Source organism: Trichosurus vulpecula, chromosome 3 (assembly GCF_011100635.1).
Source record: "Trichosurus vulpecula isolate mTriVul1 chromosome 3, mTriVul1.pri, whole genome shotgun sequence".
Lineage (NCBI taxonomy): Eukaryota > Metazoa > Chordata > Mammalia > Diprotodontia > Phalangeridae > Trichosurus > Trichosurus vulpecula.
Genome location: NC_050575.1, coordinates 85,059,080 through 85,081,464, shown reverse-complemented (window position 1 = coordinate 85,081,464; position 22,385 = coordinate 85,059,080). Strand labels below are relative to the sequence as shown.

At 41.5% G+C, this 22,385-nt stretch overlaps 1 pseudogene; it reads right to left on the bottom strand.

Moving 5' to 3' along the window:
• Window positions 1-16,210: 16,210 nt before the first annotated feature.
• On the bottom strand, window positions 16,211-16,523 carry LOC118843714 (annotated as a pseudogene).
• Window positions 16,524-22,385: the final 5,862 nt, after the last annotated feature.

Here is a 22,385-nt window from a genome sequence, read left to right as displayed (position 1 = left end):
CCCAACCCATGGCTGGCCAGAAATCCCTTCTACTCCATATGCCACAAGTGAATGTGTTTTCCATTCAAGTTTTCATCTCGCCTGTGCTTGAAAACCTCTAGTGAGTGAGAACTCACTGCCTCCAAAAGCAGCACATTCCCTTCTGGACAGTCGTAATTATTAGCAAGTTTTTTCTTTATTGGAGCCAAAATCTGATTTCTTTCATTCCTCTCTCCTCACCCCCTCCTCCTATATTGTTCTTTGTTCTGCCTGCTAGAGACAAAGAGAACAAATCTAACCCCTCTTCCACATGCCGTCCCTTCAAAGACACGACGACTGTCACCATGCACCCAATAAGTCTCCTCTTCTTCGGTCTAAACATCCCCAGTTCCTTTATCCAATTCTCAAAATGTGTGGTGTATAGTTCCTTCACCTATCAGCACATCTACCCTCTTCTGGAAGGAGATAAGCATTGATTAAGCACCTACTATGCACTCTGCTGAGCAATTTACAAATATCTCCTGTGAGCCTCACAGCAACCTTGGAAGGTAAATGCTATCATTACCACACTTTAAAGTTGAGGAAACCAAGGCAGATGGAAGTTAAGTGATTTGCCCAGGGACACACAGCTAGTCAGTTTCAGTATTATTTGAATCCACATCTTCACGATCCCAGAAACTGTTCTATCCACTGCACCGCCCAGCTGCCTGGATAAGCTATGTGGTCGCTCTCTTCAAGGGCTTCCCTTCTAATTGTGAATATAAAATAAAACAACTAGCAAAATTACAGAACTGATAGGATAATATAATAATAAATATAGCACCTTAAGGATTGCAACATGCTTGACACATAGCAGTGAGTGAATTACTTGGGACAAACAATCATTTTGATGTGGCTTCATTTTGTGATAGCAATGATCATGCATGTGTGCTTCTAATGACACAAGACTGACTCAGAACATCTGACCTTGACAAGATGAGTTTGGATTGAGCTGTTCCCCATCTCCAGTTCGTTCTCTGTCACCTGGATTTCATGTCATGCACATCTTTATTGCTCTTATGTTGTGCTTTTAATTCTATGGTTTTAGGAATGGATAATGCCCCCAAAGAGAGATGTAAAATGTGTCTCTCTTAAGGAGCACACTTCATTGACTGTTAGAGATATTTCAGTGGCTGTTTATGTTGGGAAGTCAAGTGTTCTGAGGATCATCCAGGCCCACAATAAAACAGGATTAGTTAAACTGAAGCACAAAAGAAAGCATAGTCACAAACAAAAAACAATATCAAGAACTGAAAAATTGTTGCTGTAAAACAGCCAACTTAATCTGCAGAAAATTAATGTAACCCGAATCCAAAAGCCCATTGGCTTGGGACCCTCTTCTCATTCTTGGAAATTAATGCCCCTAAACTGACTGAAGGCCAGAACAGAGTTCACAAGAGCAGGAAAAAGGAGAACTCCATACTTTTCAGATGTTCTTCAAGTTTCTTCAGGAATGGCAGTCTCTCCATGTGCTCCTAGATTCCAGCTTGGAGAGAGAAGATGACACTAACCTCACTTCCGGTTGCCGAAGGGAGAATAAAACTCTGGGAAGAACTCAACAAGAGCAGAACTAGCATTCTCCATCATGTCCCTATCCCCAGATTACTATAACAGAGACTTTGGGGAACTTCCCCCCTTGGCCAAGATCTGGGACTCTCTCTCTTGGTTGAGCTGTTACCTCCCTCTCAATGGGAGAGTGCCTTCATTCTGTACTGTCCGGTATGTATTCTCCTACATTTATTTTCTCTGACTTTTGTCTCTGCTACCAATTTGAATAAATAGTTTTTTTCACTATCTGCTATGTATATGTTCATTGTGGAACTGATTTTGGAGGGAAAGAAGTCAAACTTAAGGTCCTCCTTTCCTTCTTAAGTTTAATTTGGATCTGAAAACCACATCCCCATAACTATTAATATTTAAAAGAGCAGATAGATGTAAATCTAGCCCAGTACTTCCTCTCTCTGAGTGGCCAACCTTGTATCCTCAACTTCCTGCTTCCCCTCCTGGTAGGAATTAAAGGATCTCTTAGAGAAGGCCGGGAGGGAGAAGAAGCCAGAGATATCCATTCTGCCTCCATGCAAGCCACACAACAACATTCCCATGCTTTTGGGAATAGCCTCAATACATAAAGACCTTCAGATAGACCTGGAAGCTAGAGAGGTGTTATCGATTCCTCTACAATGTGGCATAGGTTTCTTAAAGCTGGAAAAAGCAGTGAGAAGACCTGTAAAAAAAAAAAAGGAACAGCTACTAACCATTAATATGAAGAAAAAACGCTTATCATGAACAAGACAATACAAAGACCAGAGTACTGAAAAATTGGTAAAAAGGGTAATTTTTACTGATCACATGAATTTTTTCATTCAAGGCTACACTTAAATTGTTGTTAGAATTCTAAATGGTACCAAAAGGATTGAGAATCTTCACCAGACTGTAAAACATCCACAAAAAATGTTTTCTGGATTTTTAAAAAATTCCTAATGGGCCTGGAAGTCTTGCCCATATTGAGGGAATGATGAATCATGACTAAATATATTGATGTTTTGAGAAGCAGAATAATTTGGTAATCAGAATAATTTGGTAATCAGAGGAGTTCCTAAATAGAGGTGGCCTACTACCACACAACCTTGAACCATGCTACACATCCCTAAAGGTTAAGGAATTTTTATAAGCTATAGAAACATGCTTCAATGGCCTGGGAACTCCCCTGATTTAAGGCCTATTGAAAAGCTATGGGATCTAGGGATACTACTACTAAATATATACCCCCTCCAAAGAGATCAAAGAAGGAAGAAAAGCACCTATGTGAACAAAAATATGTATAGTAACTCTTTTGGCAGTAACAAAAAACTGGAAACTAAAGTGGTTCTATTAGGGAAGGCTAAACAAATTATGGTATATGGATATGATAGAATATCATTTTGCCATGATGAAATGGACAGTCCCAGAGAAAACTGGGAAGACCTCTATGAATGGATGCAGGGTGAAATGAGTAGAATTAGGAGAACAGTTTATACACTGACAACATTATAAAGAAAAAACAACTTCGAAAGATCTTAGAAGAGCCAAAGAACCAAAGATGAAGCATACTATCTGTCTCCTACCAGAGATGATATATATTTGTTATGAAGGGTTTAAATTTCTTTTTATTGCTCAGTAGGAAAAGGGTGAGAGGGAGAGAAAATATTTGTTAATCGTTAAATTGTTAAAAAAAATTATTAATCAGAAAAAATTTAGAGAAAGTCTGTGACCTATAATCAAACCTAGTTTTGGAAAAATTGACTTCATTAAAGCATATTTAATATCTAATGTGATAAAAAGTACAGTTCATGATGACAAATTCAAGAACATGTATCAAAATGTTATAAACTCAATGCCAAATTCTGTAAAACAAGTGATTTTGGGAAAAGAGGGCATGTTGCACAGTAGACATACTTTTAAAGATGTAAAAAGTTACAGGGTTTATTGCATGTCAGTACATTTAATTATTTTACTTTGTTCCAGTTAATTTTGCCCACCATCTACATATCTCATTTAAGCCTCACAACAAGTCTGTGAGGTAGGTACTAGAGGTCTTATTTTTCTCATTTTATATATGAGGAAATTGAGGCTGAGAGACATTAAATGATTTGCCCATAGTCACAGAGCTAGTAAAATGTCAGGACGTTTGATTTTAAGTGAGTTCTTCCTGACTCCATGGGGTCCAATCCTGAGTCTCTGCTGCCTGACCCTGAGTTTCTACAGCTATAACATCCCTGAGTCCAAGAGAAGAAAAAAATTTCGCTTGAGCCCCATGCACCAGAACATGCTTTAGAAACACAAATTATTTCCAAAATGAGAAAAATAAACTTGGGGTTTCCCCTCCCCCTTGGGGCCTAGGGGACCAGAGTCAGGTGAAAGTCAGTGCCAAGTAAGAGGCAGGTCTTAAAGGAGGGGGCAGGGGGAAATCCTGATGTAGAAACAGGTGTTCCGGATATCTCTTCCCCACCTTCCCCGCCTATCCAAACGAATCCACATGCGAGGAGTCCAGGCTCGCTAAGCATTCCTTCTCCTGCTTGTGTGACTCTAGCCACTCTCCCCTCCCACAGCTTTCAGCACGGGCACACTCCATCCACACACAACATAACTTGCATTCCATGCCCGACCACAAACACATTCTCCTCAGCGTCCCCTGTGCCCACAAGCACAGAAAGCAGATAGAGCGTTAGGCCGCACTTAGACTCTGGCTATTCCTTGGACAGAGGAGTCTGGAGTGGGGCAGAAGGAGGGAGTTGTGATCTGGGGACCCATCTGGCCCCTCTTTCACGTTCTCCCCTTCTATTCTCCACCGTAGGGGAGACCTCTGAGGCAAACTGGAATCAAAGATGGATCAGATGCCGATTGTGCACTATCTTCATCAGTTCTAACCTATCCCAGGAGGATAATTATGAACAGACCCAAAGGACACAGGTGGAGCTTCACCTCCACCCCTCTACCCTGCCACAGGCCCCCTCTCCCTGACAGATTTCTTCCCCAAAACCTAATTCCCTTCTCTGACCCTCTCATGCCCCAACCTGAGCCAGAACCAGAAATATCTATGGCCTTGTAAACAGAGGGCACAATGTCACAACAGGGCAAGTGAACCCCTTTTGCAATGGCTCCCTATGGTATCTAAGAATGACCAGTCAATCAGCAAGCATTTCTTAAGTGCCTACTATGTGCCATGTACTGGGTACTGGAAGTACAAGGACAAAGAAGGAGACAGTCTCTACTCACAAGGAGCTTATACTCCTTTTTAAACTTCTTTGTTGGACATTAAAAGATCTTCACAGTCTGCTTCCTGGCTACACTTCCAGGCTCATTGCCCATCAGTCCCATTTACACACCCCAAGTTCCAGGCACACTGGCCTTCTTGCTGTTCCCCACATTGACATTCCACCTGCAGCCTCTGCACCTTTCTATAAGCTGTACCCCCCCACCCGGCATGAACTGCCTCTTTCCTGTCTCTCTGGCTTTCTTCAAATTTCAGTTCAGGTACCCCCTCCTGCAGAAAGCCTCTTCTGATCGTCAGATTTGCTAGTGCCCCACTTTCAAATTATCTTTGTAACAGGGTTTGTCTGGGTATGTCCAGATCACCTAACATGGAGGTGCCTCCAGCCACCTGGGTGAGCCGGAGCTTCTTTTGATTGGCTGCATAACCAGCACAGTCTGTATCTTTAAAACTGGCCAGACTGAGACTGTCCATCTCTTTCTGGCTCATACTCTTCTTTCCTCCCCATTCTCTCTTTCCTGCTTCGTCCAGAGGGTGAAGATCCCAGTTTACTCAGCACCAGGCTCCAGGAACCAAACCAAACTGGGAGGGGAAAAAAAGACTCCCTTCTCCTGCTCCCTCTTTTATCCTGGCCTTGAGAAATGGGCTAGGGGGTGTTTGTGTTTGTTCTGTCTCTTTTGAATATTAATTAATTAATTTTTAGTTTTCAACATTCACTTTCACAAGATTTTGCGTTCCAAATTTTCTCCCCTTCTCCCACCTTAAGATGGGGTGCAATCTGTATCTTTTGTCCTCCATTTCTAGATGCTGACAGTAATTCCCAGTTCAAAATATGGAGACCTTGGAGCCAGGATTATAGGTGGGGTGTTTCGGCCAGCCACCCCAGTAGGAAGGCCCTGAGAAGCCAGGGTGCCTAGGACTCGAGCTCAGGGGGAATTTGGGTCTTGGAATTTGGGATTGTGTGCTCTGTGGGAACTGAGCTGGACTGTGAACCTCATCTCCTTCTTTTCCCCAGAGACTGAGGTGGTATGAGGAAGGAGGAGGAGATTATGCCTCCCAGGTGTTGTAGAGCATGTCTGTTTATTTGTTATTGTAACTTTGAAATGAATAGTACTTTATAAAAGCTAATCTGACTGTAAATGGCTAAATGGAACTGGAGTGAGGTGGCATATGTCTATACTTGGGGAAGCAATATCAGGAGAGGCTGGAGCCATTTGCAGAGAGCCGACATACTCCCAAACCCTTAAGGGCACCTGAGAACCCCGGGGGAGGAATGAGATATAGACTACCTGGCTTTCCAGGCAGTGAGGGCCAGGGTAGCAGGTTACACTTTGTACCCATTTTGTATTCATGCATCTGTGTCAAGGTGTGGACAAGCCAATGAGGGCCCAGTCCTTAGAGCATGCTCCAATTTTCCCTTTCATGTGGGTTATACAAAATGTGCACAGACATTCTGTGCCTGGTTCCAACCCAATACGTGTAGGTTTGGTGAGCCTATTTGTAGACATGAGTGTCTGAGGGGCTAGTACTACATGGTGACATGAGGCTTCTGATTGGCTGGGGAGCTGGAAGGATTGATGACTAACGAGCTGCTCTGCCAGAACTGAATGTGTATACAAAAGGAGTGAGGGATCTGACCCTCTGTCAGCCCTTTGGGTTCTTTTCCTTCCTGGTAATGAGTGAGGCAGACCAGTGAGTTGCTGGGTAGGCAACTGGTGGCAAGCTGCATTCCCTTCCTAGCCACCATGTGTCCAGGAGGGCCTCTACTTATTCTGTTCTGATCTTATTCAAATGAGTATTCTGACAGAGAAGTGCCCAGGCAGCTGAAAGAGCCATCAGAGCTCCTCCTGGCACCTGGAGTCAGCAGCCAAGTCCACCGGAAGCAGTAGCAATGGCAGATGATAGAGGAAGTGGTTGCTGATGGCTATGGAAGAACAACCACCCTCAAGGACCTCAGCAGCTTTAGAAACCATGATACCTTGTGATGGAGAGAAATGATGGCTATGGGCTTTAGAGAGACACAGTTCATCAGAGCAAAAAAGAAAGACACACCTAAAGGGAACTTCAGGAGGACTCCATAAAGGGGGGTGAAGTAGGAAAGACTCCCATGGCCAAGTGTCTTGGGGATCCTCTCAGCCCTCTTCTTTGTGTATGCGTAGAGCTGACTGACCAGCTTTGTGCTTTTAAGTGCTCTCTCCCTAAGGACCTTGTGTATGCTGGGGGGAGTGCATCCTAGTGTTGAAGTGATTGTTTTTGTAACTGGGCTTGCTATACCTTCTCAGTAAATCTTTTTGTAAAAAATTAACAGAGTTCTACTGAAGGATTGATAACAAGGAACACATCTGATGGGGGCTCATGAACAACAATACTGGAAACCTCTAAACTCTTCAGGGTTTCCCAATAAAACCCTCAGAGGAGCAGTGGTTTAGCCACCTTCTGGGGACCCAAACCACCAGTGCAACTGGGAATTGGTGAGTTCCTGTCACATAATAAGACCCTGATACATGTTGATTGTTGTTCTAGATTTCCCAATGTCCAGCAATGTTCTTCTCTATTTAATCTATAACTTTTTTTTGGTCCAGACCAGTGATTTCATTGGCATAGGGAACTCCTGGGAGGGAACTCCCCTCTATCAGTTCAAATGTGTGGGCAATCATTCTGCAATATGTTGTCTTCAATGAGTTAAAAGAGTCTCTGAGAAATGAATAGACTTGCCCAGGGTAATACAGTCAGTAAGACATCAACTCAGGTCTTCCTGAACCTGAATCTGGTTCTCTATTCACTATACCACCCTGCCTCTAAATCTAATGTAGAAACAGAATGGCAGAACTGGGAGAACTCTGAGAAAACATTTTGCTCAACCTCTTCATTTTACAGAGAAAGAAACTGAGGTCTCTAGTGGTGAGGTAGTTTTCCCAAGATCACAGAGTTAGTCAGTGGAAGAACAGGGACTAGAAACCATCCCTCAGCTCTCAGTCCACTCTTTGTTCTCCTGTTCTCCAGCATAACAAATTCTCTGGCTCCAATCCAGGTCCGTCAACCATTCCCATCCCCTACACACATGCATGCGTGGTGCACATGCACATACACACATACATACATTTCTCATGGTATTCTGAAGTATCTTATTGGTATTTTTTACACTTCTATATTTTAATAACTCTTCTTCCTGTAATAATTCTGTGTTATAACAATTTTGATACCTATTTCATTAAACAAATACTGATTCAGTATTTACAATTTTCAAACCCCCTGAGGGGCACTAGGTGCTCTGGGATAATTTTTTTAGTTCAGACGTGTGATGTTAGTGGTGTAGGAAAGAAAACTTTCAGATTGGTACCTACTCTGCAGTTTATAGACTTATACTTACCTGGGACAACCTGCCCAGAGTCAGTCACATAGCCAATATGAGTTGGAGACAGGGCTTGAATGTAGGTCTAGCTAAGGATCTATCCACTGCATCAGGTCACCTCTCTCTATGGAGAGTAAGACACAATGTTTGCCCTCATAGACTACGAGCTACATGCCAAAGTAATATTTCTAATGCACGTGTCTAAATGTGCCACTCCCTTACTCAGTAACATCCAGGAGCTCTCTCTAGGCCAGAGAAACATTGAAAATACCTTATCCTGGAATTTAAGGCCCTCCATAAGCTGGATTCAACATACCTAGTCAAACTTGTTTTATACCAGAGCCCAGCCTAGGTGCCAATTCATGTAACCTCCTTCGATCCCCCAACTAAAGTGATTTCTACTTTCCCACCCTTAGTTTACACAATCTCATTGCACACACTCTACATTGCAACCAAAATGGATTCTTGGCCATTCCCTAAGGTTTGTTCTATCTTCCCTCTCTTTGTTACCTAGAACACATTTCCTTCTTCAGGTCCAGACTAGGTGCCCCTTCCTCCATATAACCTTCCATCTCCCCAGCTTAAGCAATTTCTCCCTTCTCAAGTTTTCTTTGAGCACTTGGTCTTCTCCCCTTTGCCTTTATCACATTATGGCTTATCTCATACTTATTCCTTGATAAAACATTCACTCAGGCCACTTGAGTGCAAAAAGCTCATATGTCACATTTTATGGTTTTTGCCCACAGGGCTTTGCACACAGTAAGTGCTTCATAAATGCTTGCTTAATTGACAGGTGAATTGCATTTAGTGTAATGCAGATAGAACTGGCTTAAGAGCCAGAAAACTTGAGCTGGAATCCCGTTTCCCAGCTGTGTGACTTTGAATAAGTCACTTCACATCTCTGGGGTCCTATTTCCTCAGCTATAAAATCAGCAGCTGGATTAGTCAGGCACTAAATTCCATTCCTGCTCTAATTCCTATGACCCTATGCTGGTTACGAACTGAACAGATAGTTAACTTTTTCATCAGGCAACCTTCTCTGGGCCTTTGTCCATCCAGATCTAGTTAGAATCATTTACTGAAGAACTAAAAGCATGGCACCTGCCTCCCCGGGTTGTTATGAGGATCAAATGAGATAACATTTGTGAAGTGCTGAGCACAGAGCCTGGCACACAGCAAGCATTTAATGAATGCTGATTTTCTTCCTTCCTATGACAAATCAAAACCGAGGACTCGCCTAGCACACAACACTCTCTGCATGTATAGATCAGGTCTGATCTTCGGGGCTTCCCAGAAATCACTCTGACTCACTCTCCAGTCATTTTTACCCCATTAGTTTGTAAGCTCTTTGAGGCCAAGGGCTGTTTTTGCCTTTCTTTGTATCCCCTGGCATTGCTGCAGTGCCTGGTACATAAAAGGTGCTTAATAAATGCTTATTGACTTGACTCTGGTCCAGGGTTTCCTCTCGTAATGTCAGAAACTAGTTTATTTTGTCCCCCTGGGAACATAAGAATATCTTTATCTCTATAGAGGTGGGTAAAAGAGCCCTCCAGGCCCTAAGCAAGCACTCAAGCTAGCCATATCACTCACACACACATACATATACACACACCTGTGTGTACCTGTGTATGTGTATATATACATACATACATGTGTATATGTGAAATAAAGGTATCTTTAGACACATACATCTCATATGAAATAAATTTATCTTGTAATGGAGATATATGTATATACATATATGTGTGTATAAAATAAAGGTGTCTTGTAATGCATACACATATATCTACATGTAAAATAAAGCTATTTTGTGATAGGGAGATATATATATGAATATATAAGTATATGTATTTATTTGTATAGGGGCATCTATGTGATGCAGTGGATAGACTGCCAGTTTGGAGTCAGAAAAACTTATCTTTATGAGTTCAAATCTGACCTCAGATACTTACTAGCTGTGGGACCCTGGGCAAGTCACTGAACCCTGTTTACCTCAATTTCCTTATCTGTAAAATGAGCTAGAGAAGGAAATGGCTTAAAAGGTACCAAATTAAAATAATTTTTTTTTCTTGATCTCTAGAGCAAGAGTGTGAGGTATTATGTGTAAGATAAACTACTCCATTTCCTTCCTTCCACTTCCTAAACTACTCAGTTTCCTTCCTACCACTCCAATATCTTTGCCAAGAAAACCCTAAATGGGGTCACAAAGAATCGGACACAACCGTAACAACTGAAAAACATATTTGTGTATGTGAAATAAAGGTATCTTGTAACAGATACGTATGTATTATATACATATATGCCTATATTTGTCTTTATGAAATAAAGGTGTCTTGTAAATGAGATATCTTGTAACTGAGACATATGTATATCTATATACACGCACATATATACATGTGAAATAAAGATATCTTGTAATAGAGATATACTGCATATATATGTGTATATATATATATATATCATATGTATATGTCTCTACTGCTCTCTATTTTAAGCCTGAGTTCAAGGGTGCGGCTCAGTCAGCCTTAAAAAGGATGGACCTTCCATAGGGAGATGTCTTCAAAGGAAGAACAAAGTCCTCGTCCTTTAATCATGACAGATTTAACGGTTTGCTCTGTCCCAGGGGTTCTCAAAATATGGTCCAAGTACTCCTAGAGATCCCTGAGGTCCTTTCAGGGGGTCCATAAGGTCAAGACTATTCTCATAACAATAGTGAAATGTTTCCATTTCTAATATAACAAATAACTATAGATACAACCCACATAACCAAAAGCTCCTTGGAGAGGGTCCCAAGACCCACAAGTTTGAGATCTCCTGCTTTATCTCATCAGGGAGTTATCAATCATTCTAGTGGCGATGAACAGGGAAATTCCTCTGACTACTCTTGGTCACACCCTGTACAAAAAGATAAATTGAAACGGACCACTAGAAAAGGTAAAAACAGTTCAAAAAAATCAAAACGAACAGTTTGCCTTTGAAGCCAGCTACCACCAGTTTAAAATAATTGAATATAAAACTCTATTTTGTCCCTAAGCAAAAAAACCCAAAGTATCAAGTATGTTTAAAATGCCAGCCAGCCAGAGGCCTGTGAAGGGAAAAAAGAGACATTTTCCTTTAACAGGACTTCTAGTAACCCAAAGTCTGCAGCTACCTAGGACATCTAGAAAAATTGTGAGCGCCTTATGACTAGAGCCCAAGGTAGGAGAGATGTTCGGGGCTATTCCCAGTCTGTAGTCTTCCTTAGAGATTCCCTCCCTTCCCCCTCCAAGGCCCTTGGGGACTTGGAAAATAGAGCTCAGGCTCTCTCGGGAGGAGATGGAAATTTGGTTGGGAAAATAAATCCTTCTTGCTGAGTGCCTGATCTTTTTCTAGGCCTAAAATGAGTATGGGAAAAGAACAGAGTAGCCTCACCCCAGTCCTATCCTCCTTGGCAGAAAGCCCTCATTAGCAATGACTTGCTCGAAGCTATAGAATGTGGTGTCCACTGGCAGACAGGAATTAAGAGTTATGCCTGTTATCCAGTAATTTAGTACCAAGACATGGACAATTCCTCTGAGACCTCAGCTTTCACTGTTCAGTCATGTCTCGCTCTTCATGACCCCATTTGGGATTTTCTTGGCAGAGATACTGGAGTAGTTTGTCATTTTCCTTCTCCAACTCATTTTACAGATGAGGAAACTGAGGCAAACAGGGTGAAATGACTTGCCTAGAGTCACACAGCTAGTAAGTGTCTGAGACCAGATTTGAACTCAGGAAGATGAGTTTTCCTGACACCAGGCCTGGAACTCTATCCACTGTGACACCTAGCTGTCCCCCAACCTCAGCACTGTATCTAGAGTCAGGAAGCTCTCCTGACTAACCCAGCTGGGTTAGACTCCTGCATCAGACACTTAAGAGCTATATGACCCTGAGCAAGTCACTGGAACCCACCGACAGCTTCAGTTTCCTTCTCTCAAAAATGGGACCAGTAATATTTATGCCACCTACTTTACAAGCCTCTTGCAGAGGAAACAGTTTGAATCCTTCAAGGTACAACATAAATTAAGTTATTGTTACTGTTGCTCTTCCTCTCCCCCTCTAACACTTTCCAGAGCTTACCTACCATAACCAGAATAAAAAACACAGAACCTCACAGTAGGAAGGAATTTCAGGGGCCATCTTGTCCAGCCTGTGCCTGAATAACAATTCATTCTATACCATGCCCAAAACACAGTCATTTAGCTTTTTGCTAGAAGGCCTCTAGTAAGGGGGAAACTCATTACCTCCCAAGGCAGTGCATTCCACTTTGGGATAGCTTAAATAATTATTTAGTTGGGTTTTTTTCTTACTCAAAGTCTAAATTTGTCCCTTTGTAATTTCCACCATACTTCTACCCTTTGGGCCATGTAGAATAAGTCTTCAACCTGACAGTCTCTTCAAATATTTGAAGGCTTCTATCATATGTACCCTAAGTCTTCCCTAAGCTAAACATCCCCAGTTCCTTCAATCCATTCTAACATAGCACAAACTCAAGTCCCTTCATCATCCTAATTTAGATACTTCCTAGTTTATCATTGAGCAGCTGGGTAGTGCAGTGGATAGAATGCTGGGCCTGGAGTCGGGAAGACTCCCCTTCCTGAGTTCAAATCTGGCCTCAGATACTTACTAGCTATGTGACCCTGGGCAAGCCATTTAACCCTGTTGGCCTCAGTTGCCAAATGAGCTGGAGAAGAAAATGGCAGATCACTCCAGTATTTTTGCCAAGAAAACCCCAAATGGGATCACAAAGAGTGGGACACTATTGAACAACAATAACAGCAAAATTTATGAATGTCCATTGTGGTGAGGAGAGAGGGTGCCATTCCATCATACTATCTGTTTCTCAGGCCTGGTCTCCCCCCTCACCCTGCACCAGTCTCCCGCTACTGTGGTGAGGCAAGTGGCTACCATTCCTTTGAGCACCAGACTCCTACCTTCCAGGGAAGAGAAGAAATGTCATTCCATCAAGTCTTCATACTGATCTGCTTCGGTCCTTCAGCTCCAAGTACTTGCTCCCTCTCTGAACTGCCTAAGACCCTGATAAAAATCACAGAGGTCAAAGCCCTATAGACATTGAAAAAACTGTCTAAAATCTTACCTTAATGATTAACAAACTCCCCCTGATCATAGCCTCCCCATCCCAGTGATTCTGGACCCCTAATTGTCATCATTCGAACCTCATTCCCCATCCCTCGCTGCCTGATTTCTTATTCTCACTCCCTTAATTTCACCACCCCACCCCAATCAATGTCCCACCGCAAAGCTACTCATCCTGGCCACTGCGCTTTCTGGAATGCCTGCTCCATAAGCAACAAACTTGATTTCATCCTAAATCTTTTCCTTTTCCACTCCTTCCATCTCTTGGCCTCACTGAGACCTGGATCTCTCCTGATGACATGGCTTCAATGGTCACCCTTTCCACACTTTGCACTTTCACTCATTCCCCCCAACTGATTGGTGAAGGTAGGGGAGTTGTAATAGTCGTGCTCCTCATTGCTACTTCTAGGTTCCCTCACCACCATTATCACTGAGGAAACTCTACCTTTGAGGTTCACTCAATCCATATCTATCACCCAATCAAAATTCTGGTAGCTGTTGTCTACCAACCTCCAGAATACTCTCCTTTCCTCAATGAATTCAGTGACTGGGGTCATAGTCTCTCTCTATTGCCCAACTCCTACCCTCATACTAGGGGACTTCAACATATATATATTGATATTCCCATAAACATTCTAACTTCATGGTTCCTTAATTTACTCATTTCACATGACCTACTTCCTCCACCCCACCTCAGCCACACATAAAGATGGGCACACCTGTGATCTTGCAGTCACCTCTACATACACCACTTCCACATTCATGAACTCTAAAATTCCTTCATCTTATCACAATCTATTGTCATTCCACCTCTCTGTGTGCCTTGCAATCCCAAAGCCTGTTCTTTGTCCACACTGAAACCTCCAATCTCTCAACCCCTTCTCCCAGGATATCATCCCTGCAACAGTTTTACTCTCTTTTTCCCATCTTGACCCCTTGGTCAAGACCCCTTGACTCTATGCTCTCTTCTTCTCTTGAGTCTCTCAGCATCTTATCATATTGAATTTACCTGCCAAGCTTCAATCTTAAATCATTCCAACCATCCCCTGCCATCACTCCTACTGACATGCTGCTAAACAGAAGCTGGAGTAAATCACAAAGCTATGCTGACCAGACCCACTAATGTTACAAACCTCAAGTCAGTCCTCACTACTGCAAAGCAATCCATTTATCCCTCCCTCATCAACTCAGCTTCCCTAATTAACTCACTACAGTGACTCTTCCTAACCTTTTCATTCTTCTAAAAACTCCCATTCTCCCCCCCCTCCATCTCTCAGCTAAGAACCTTGCCTCATATTTTGCTAAAAAAAAAAAAAAAAAGAAGGCCATTCACTGAGACCTCCCTCTTCCTCTCTCTTTCTTATCTCATATCACCAAGGTCTCTTCTGCCACTATCTCCTCCTTCGCCCCTATTTCACATGAAGAGGTGAACCTTCTCCTCACCAAGGCTAACCCCTCTTCCTGTACATGTGATCTCATTCCATCCAGTCTCCTCCAGTAGATTGCCCCTTGTATCATTCCCACTTATCTTCACTCTCTCCCTGTCTACTGGCTTCTTCCCTGCTGACTACAAACATGCCTATGCCTTCACCATTCATTTGCTCCATCCATCCTTAATAACTATTGTTATATTGTCTAATATTGAAAACTATTGACATATTGTCTAATATTCCTGCTCCCTTTTCCTTGAGAAGGCCATCTATAATCAATGCCTCCACATCTTTTATTCTCTCTCTCTTCTTAATTCTCCATAGTCTGGCTTCTCGCCTCATTATTCATCTGAAACCGCTCTCTTCCAAGCTACTAATGATCTCTTAATTGTCAAATCTAAATGACCTTTTCTCAGTCCTCATCCTTCTTGACCTCCCTGCAACCTTTGACATGATTATGTGTTGATCATTCTCCCACTGATGCTCTTCTCTCTAGGTTTTCATGATAATACTCTCTCAGTGGTTCTCCTCCTGCTTGTCCTTCTTGGTCTCCTTTGCTGGATCTTTTTTGATATATACAGAAAAGTGTTTAATTGTTGAATTAAGTCTTATGATAACCTCATTACACATCACATCATTGAGTACATCTGGTAATATGATCGTCTGACAATATGGCGGTAACACTGCTATTCACATACATGTCCGCAAACTTTTTAATTCAATAGATTTAAAAGTCAATCATAAGGCACAACTTAGCTTAAAAGAGTATTTAAAAACTCAACAGAAGGGCCTTTATCTAGCTGAATTCATCTTTGTACCTTAACAGCCCAGGGATACTTGAGCATTTTATGTTCAAAGATCACTCATGCTATCAAATGTGACGTGATATTCTTCACTCAGAATTGTTATACTATAAAAAACAATGAAATGACTTTCAGCAATTTAAAGGCAGTGTCTTAATCAAATCATTGTAACTAGACTGATTACCACATGGAACATTAGGGAATTGAAGTTGGAAATGCCTCTGTTTGTTTTAATTCAAGGATTTGCTTCAGACTTTAGTCTTTGGACAGGCTGAGGCACACCAAAGGCAATTTTTTTCCCCCTAAAACATACCACGGGTAAAAGTCCTATGAAGTTATTAAGTAGGTTTTCCCCACTATTTAATTTTTCAAAAATCTCCCAAAACAGAGGCAAAGAAGACTGCCTTTAATTTTAAAAAAAGGGTGGATTTGACCAACTCAATAGAATGCCAAGCCTAATCAAATCTTTTGAAAGAAACAGAAAAGTATGACAACTTGACTGGGAAGAAATTATGACCTAAACACGGAAAACATAATCATACTCATTTAAAGATAAGCCTACCTAATTTACATAAGTCCTTTATTAGGACTGCTGCACAAATTTTTTTAAAGAGTGATACATGATCAAAGTTCTCTAGTTGATGAAACCTTTTTAAGTAGGGTAAGGATATGGCACATGTTAAGGAAAAAATTATTTTTGTAATAGACATCATTTTGTAACAAATAAGGCAGCAGACAACTATTATTCATTGGTGGAATTTTTGAGATTTGCTATCATCTGCCCTTTCTGCCTTCTTAATGCCCCTGAAGATCATTTTTGTTCCAGGGATATGCTTCTTGAAGTTTTCCAAGTATTCCATTAAAATGTATCCTCTCCCCAGGTGATACCTTTGTTTTTATTGGTATCTGTATAAGAGAATCTTGGAGTCTGATCAGTCTTTCACCCCGAGCCCACTCAGATTAATTTCAATCTTGTATTTGCCTCCCTTTTCAACTATGTGGTACTACATATACTTCTGAACAACAACATTCTTGCCTTTCCCAACATCACCCATTGTGAATTCTGCTCAGCCTGAATACACACACATGCTCACTTAGTCTCAAGCTGCCATCCTGACTCCTGTTTCCTTTCTCCTTTGCTGGATCTTCATCCAGGTCATGCCTGCTAACCATTAATGTCCCATAAGCCCTCTTTTTTCCTCCCTCTATACTATTTATGTGGTGATTACATAAGCTCCCATGGATTTAATGATTTCTTAAGTTTCTCATATCTACTTATTCAGTTCTAATCTTTCTATTGATCTCCAGTCTTACATCTCCAACTGCCAACTGGAAGTCTCAAATTGGATGTTCCATAGATTTCTTACACTCAACATGTCCAAAACTAAACTCTCTATCTTTCCCCCCAAACTTTCCCTATTCCCCCCAAAATTCCCCATTACTATTGAGGGTACCACCAACCTCTCAGTCACCCAGGCTCAAAGCCTAGGTTTTATCTGCAAAACTCCCTTACTCCTCACTCTCTCTCACTACCACCATCCTCTCCCTGTAGCTAATCTGCTGTTAAGTCCTATTGCTTCTAACTTCATAACATCTCTTATATATGACTTCTCTCCTTTGGCTCTACCATAGGCCCCTATCACCTCCTTCCTGAACTATCAACCTGCCACTTGATCTGCTTATCACATGCCTCTCTCCCCACTCCAGTTTATCCTTCATTCAGCTGTCAAGTGATCTTTTTAAAGTACAGTCTGACCATGTCATACACACACACACACACACACACACACCCTCACTCAGTAAACTCCAGTGGATCCATATCACCTCCAGGATCACATATAAAATCCTTTGGCATTCAAAGCCTTTCATAACTTGTCCCCCTCAACCTTTATACTCTTCTTATACTTTACCTGCACCAACACCACCCCCCCCCAGTACTCTTCAGCATAGTAACACTGGCCTCTTTGATGTTCCTTAAATAAGACACTCATCTCTTGACTGAGCATTTAAAAAATTAACATTCTTTTACTAAAATTGTGAGTTCCAAATTCTCTCCCTTCCTCCCTACCCCCTAACTGAAAAGGTAAACATTTTGATATAGGTCATACATGTACGGTCATGCAAAACATATTTCCATAGTAGTCAAGTTGTGAAAGAAAACACAAATAAAAAACCCAAGAAAAATAAAGTTTAAAAAAGAATGCTTCAATCTACATTCAGACTCCCTTGAGTTCTTTCTCAGAAGATGGATAGCATTTTTCATCATAACTCCTTCAGATCATTGTATTGCTGAGAACAGCTAGGTCCTTCACAGTTGATCATTGAAAAATACAGCTGTTACTGTGTACAATTTTCTCCTGGTTCTGCTCGTTTCACTTTGCATTAGTTCATGTAAGTCTTTCCAGGTTTTTCTGAGAGCATCCTGCTTGTCATTTCTTACAGCACAATAGTATTTCATCACAATCATATACTACGATTTGTTCAACCATTCTCCAATTGATGGGCATCTCCTTAATTTTCAATTCTTTGCCACCACTAAAAGAGCTGCTATAAATATTTGTGTACACATAGGTCTTTTTCTTTTTTGTTTTTAATCTCTTTAGGATACAGACCTAGTCTGAGTGGGCATTTTTACTGGTTACCTCTCACACCTGGAATGCTCGCCCTCCTTGGCTCCACTTCCTGGCTCCCCAGCCTTCCTTCAAGTCCCAGCTAAAATCTCACCTACTACAGGAAGACTTTCCTGATCTTCTTAATTCTAGTGCCTTCCCTCTGTTGATGATTTCCAGGTTGTCCTGTATAGCTTGGGTGTACATCATTGTTTGCATGTTGTCTCCTCCACTGGACTGCGAGCTCCTTGAGGGTAGAGACTTTCTTCTGACTTTTTTGTATCCCCAGCACTTAGCACAATGCTTGGTGCATAGTAGGTGCTTAATTAATATTTATTGACTGTCTTCCTAAAACGTAGTGCCCAGAAGTGAATGTAATATTTCAGATGTAGTCTGACCAGTGCAAATTAGACTGGAATAATCACCTTTTTTTCTTATTTTTTATTTAATATTTTTAGTTTTCAGCATTGATTTCCACAACATTTTGAATTACAAATTTTCTCCTCATTTCTACCCTCCCCCCCACTCCAAGATGGCACATATTCTGATTGCCCCATTCCCCAGTCAGCCCTCCCTTCTGTCACCCACTCCCCCCCATCCCCTTTTCCCTTACTTTCTTGTAGGGCATGATAGATTTCTATGCCCCATTGCCTGTATATCTTATTTCCCAGTTGCATGTAAAAACAACTTTTTTTTGAACATCTGCTTTTAAAACTCTGAGTTCTGAATTCTCTCCCCTCTTCCCTCCCTACCCACCCTTCCTAAGAAGGCAAGCAATTCTACATAGGCTACATGTGTATCATTATGCAAAACCCTTCCACAATGCTCATGTTGTGAAAGACTAACTATATTTTGCTCCCTCCTATCCTGTCACCCTTTATTCAGTTTTCTCCCTTGACCCTGTCCCTTTTTGAAAGTGTTTGCTTTTGATTACCTCCTCCCCCTATCTGCCCTCCCTTCTATCATCCCCCCTTTTTTATCTCCTTCCTCCTTCTTTCGTGTGGGGTAAGATACCCAATTAAGTGTGTATGTTATTCCCTCTTCAAATCAAATCCAATGAGAGCAAGATTCACGCATTCCTCCTCACCTGCTCCCTCTTCCCTTCCAACAGAACTGCTTTTTCTTGCCACTTTTAAGCAAGATAATTTACCCCATTCTATCTCTCCCTTTCTCCCTCTCTCAATATATTCCTCTCTCATCCCTTAATTTTATTTTTTTTAGATATCGTTCCTTCATATTCAACTCACCCTGTGCGCCCTCCTCTCTCTCTCTCTCTCTCTCTCTCTCTCTCTCTCTCTCTCTCTCTCTCTCTCTCTCTCTCTCTCTCCCCCTCTCTGTCTCTCTCTCTCTCTCTTTCCATATGTGTGTGTGTGTGTATGTGTGTGTGTGTGTGTGTGTATCAGCTACCCTAATGCTGAGGTCTCATGAATTACACACATCATCTTTCCATGTAGGAATGTAAACAAAGCAGTTCAACTTTAGTAAGTCCCTTATGATTTCTCTTTCTTGTTTACCTTTTCATGCTCCTCTTGATTCTTGTGTTTGAAAGTCAAATTTTCTATTCAGCTCTGGTTTTTTCACTGAGAAAACTTGAAAGTCCTCTATTTCATTGAAAATCCATATTTTGCCTTGAAGCATTATACTCAGTTTTGCTGGGTAGGCGATTCTTGGTTTTAATCCTAGCTCCATTGACCTCTGGAATATCATATTCCAAGCTCTTCAATCCCTTAATGCAGAAGCTGCTAGATCTTGTGTTGTCCTGATTGTATTTCCACAATACTCAAATTGTTTCTTTCTAGCTGCTTGCAGTATTTTCTTCTTGATCTGGGAACTCTGGAATTTGGCGACAATATTCCTAGTTTTCTTTTTGGGATCTTTTTCAGGAGGCAATCAGTGGATTCTTTCAATTTCTATTTTACCCTCTGGCTCTAGAATATCAGGGAAGTTCCCCTTGATAATTTCTTGAAAGATGATATCTAGATTCTTTTTTTGATCATGGCTTTCAGGTAGTCCAATAATTTTTAAATTATCTCTCCTAGATCTATTTTCCAGGTCAGTGGTTTTTCCAATGAGATATTTCACATTGTCTTCCATTTTTTCATTCCTTTGGTTCTGTTTTATAATAAAGTCACTAGCTTCCTCTTGCTCCAATCTAATTTTTAAGGTAGTATTTTCTCCATTGGTCTTTTGGACCTCCTTTTCCATTTGGCTAATTCTGCCTTTGAAGGCATTCTTCTCCTCATTGGCTTTTTGGAGCTCTTTTGCCATTTGAGTTAGTCTATTTTTTAAGGTGTTATTTTCTTCAGTATTTTTTTGGGTCTCCTTTAGCAAGTCATAGACTTGTTTTTCATGGTTTTCTCACATCCTTCTCATTTCTCTTCCCAATTTTTCCTCTACTTCTCTTACTTGCTTTTCCAAATCCTTTTTGAGCTCTTCCATGGCCTGAGACCAATTCATATTTTTCTTGGAGGCTTTTGATGTAGGCTTTTGACTTTGTTGACTTCTTCTGGCTGTATGTTTTGGTCTTCTTTGTCACCAAAGAAAGATTCCAAAGTCTGAGTCTGAATGTGAGACCATTTTTGCTGCCTGTTCATGTTCCCAGCCAACTACTTGACCCTTGAGCTTTTTGTCAGGATATGACTGCTTGTATAGTAGAGAGTACTTTGTCCCAAGCTTGAGGAGCTGCGTTGCTGTTTTCAGAGCTATTTCTACACAGCAAGCTCTGCCACACCAGCACTCCTTCTCCCCCAAGAACTGCCAACCCGGATCGTGACTCAGATCCAAGCAGGCCCTGCACTCCCACTCTGATCTGCCACTTAATTCCTCCCACAATGTGGGCCTGGGGCCAGAGGCAACTGCAGCTGAGCAGCCTCAGAGCTGCACCATCTCCTCTGCCCCCAGGGTGGTGGCCAACCATGAACTCCTTTCACTCTGTCTCAGCAGTTTTTTCCCACTAACCTTCTCTGTTGTCTTTGGTGTTTGTGGGTTAGAAGTCTGGTAACTGCCACAGCTCACTGATTCAGAGTGCTACGGCCTGTTCCTCCCAGCTCCCAGTCTGGTTGGTCTGGGCACAGCCCATGCTGGGCTCTGCTCTGCTCCACTCCCAGCTCTGTGCAATAGACCTTACCCAGCGACCATCCAGGCTGTCCTGGGATGGAGCCCTGCTTCCCTCTGCTATTTTGCGGGTTCTGCAGTTTTAGAATTTGTTCAGAGCCATTTTTATAGGTGTTTGGAGGGACCTGGGGGAGAGCTTTAGGCAAGTCCCTGCTTTCCAGCCACCATCTTCAATCACCTCCTCAATACTTCACTCTGAGCCTCTCAAGGTAGTCTAAGAACACATTAGTTTTCTTGGCTACCGTGTCATCCTATGGATTCATATTGAACTTGCAGTCCGTCAAGAATCCTAGATTAATTTCAGACAAAGTGCTATCTAGTCAAGCCTTCTCCGTCTTCTGCTTATGAAGTTAATTTTTAAGTGTAAGACTTTACATTTATCTCTATTAAAGTCCATCCAACTAGATTTGGCCCGATGTTTTACCCTGTCAAGATATTTTTGAATCCTGACTATCATCCAAAATGTTAGTTATCCCACTCAGCTTTGTGTCATCTGGAAATATGGTCAGGATGCCCTTTAGACCTTTATGCAAGTCATTTATAAAAATATGAAGAAGCCCAGGGTCAAGCATAGATCCCTAAGGAACTCTACTGGAAAGAGACCTTCTTTGAAGTTGGCATCAGACCATCACTAGCTACTCTTGGGGCCCAGCTACTCTTTCAGTTCTGAATCTCCTATCATTTTATCCACATCTATCTTTTCCATAAAAACAATATATGAGACTTTATCAAATGTCTGGCTAAAATCTAGGCAAATTGTATCTACGATATTCCCCTGATATACCAATCTAGTAACTGACAAAAAATTATTTGATATGACCACTTCTTTTTGTTGTTTAATTATCCTAAACTTAACAACATCAAATAAAATGGGCATTTTCATGTACATAATATAACGCAAGAGTATTATGCCTGAAAATGTGGAACTCTATTATTTACAGCTTGTTTTACTTTTAAACAAATTATAAATTCAATATGTAATTTTCAAAGATGTTCTACTTGCCTATGTAGGCTCTTTGACTTTGTTGACTTCTTCGGGCTGTATGTTTTGGTCTTCTTTGTCACCAAAGAAAGATTCCAAAGTCTGAGTCTGAATCTGAGACTGTTTTCACTGCCTATTCATGTTCCCAGCCAACTACCTTCTGGCCTTTCTTCTGTGGATTTTTTCTTAAATGATCTTTCAACGATCCTCTT